Raw genomic sequence first — 1,461 nt, 5'->3', positions numbered from 1 at the left:
GTATAAAAGGAGGCAAAGACATTGAACAAAGCTTCGTCACTACGCTCAGTAGGAGCTCACAGTTGTAATTAACGACTGCTGTAACAAGCCACTTAAAGATTGCTTTAATAGTCCGAACAGCAAGCTGTGACTCCATGGTACTCAAGCAGGTTAAAAGAGAAAAGCAGTCTCATTAATGGTGTATGACCGGTCACTTAGGTGCTGATGGCTCCAGGTTCCTTCTCAACAAACAGCATCCCTCATGTGGATAAAAGTGAGGGTCGTCTGCGTGTGCATCACGACGTTCACGCAGCATCGCAACTTGAATGTGCGCAGAAAGCACAGGGGATTTTATTTATCTCTTTGTCTCTTTCACTTTTCAATTATGAAAATATGCTAACCCTTTTACCAGAAGACTTGAATATACAGAACACAGTCATATACAGTTCCACTATATAGCACAGTTATTTTTTAAATAGATAAATTAAGATTTTTAGCTGGTGTTTCAATATCAAACTTTCAAAATTAATAGAATGACTAGGCAGAAAAGTAGAAGGATGTAGTAGACCTGAGAAGCATTATGAACCAATTCAACATAATTAAAATGTACACAATTTTCACACAACAGTAGGATGCAAATGCTGTTCAAGGATTATAAACCAGGAAAGACTTTAAACCAGGAAACACTGGAACATATCCAGGGATGTAAAATCAGGTACAAAAATTTCATGGTCGAAAGGTGTTGAAATCATACAGTCCGTTCTCTTATCACTGGAATTCTGTTAGAAATCAATATCAAAAGATATTTGAAAATAACCCACATATTTTCAAGTATGATGGGACATTTGCCAAGAGAAATCTTTCACTTAGCCACTGAAAGCCTCAATAAAGTTATAAGACTGAAAAAACCCACAGAGAGTGATTGCAGAGAAGAAAGCATTTAAATGAGAAATTAATATCCAAGATACTTTAAAAACCTGTCCGAGGATTTTATAAAAAATGATGTTTCTGATTAAGTGGGTCTGGGGTGGAGCCTGAGAATCTGCATTTCCAGGAAGCCCCTGGGGGATTCCAGAGTGGGTCCTGGGACGACACTTGGAGTAGCAAGGTGTCGCTCACTCAAAACATGGTCCCAATATGAGAAGAGTCTGAGCAGAGTTGTGCAATCAGAAAGTGGAAAATATTTCAAGTTGACTTTATTATTTTATATAGATGAACTCAAATGGGTACATAGCTAACATAATAAATGAATAGATACTGGGTCATTCAACTAAATACCAAGTTTATGTTCTGGCCCCAGAGCTTTTTTGTTTATTTTTTAACTCTTCACTAGGAATGGAGTTTTGCTTTACTCAGTGTGTGGGGGTTGGACTTGCCTCATCCTGGCACAGAGACCAGCATCTGCAGACCCAGACGATTCTCTGTCTGTGCTGAGCAGCTGACGTCAGGCCGTAAGAAGCCAGTGACTGAGAAGTGTCTGGG

The sequence above is a fragment of the Oryx dammah genome, unplaced genomic scaffold (assembly GCF_014754425.2).
Source record: "Oryx dammah isolate SB20612 unplaced genomic scaffold, SCBI_Odam_1.1 HiC_scaffold_10, whole genome shotgun sequence".
NCBI lineage: Eukaryota > Metazoa > Chordata > Mammalia > Artiodactyla > Bovidae > Oryx > Oryx dammah.
Note: the sequence above shows the minus strand (reverse complement) of the source record.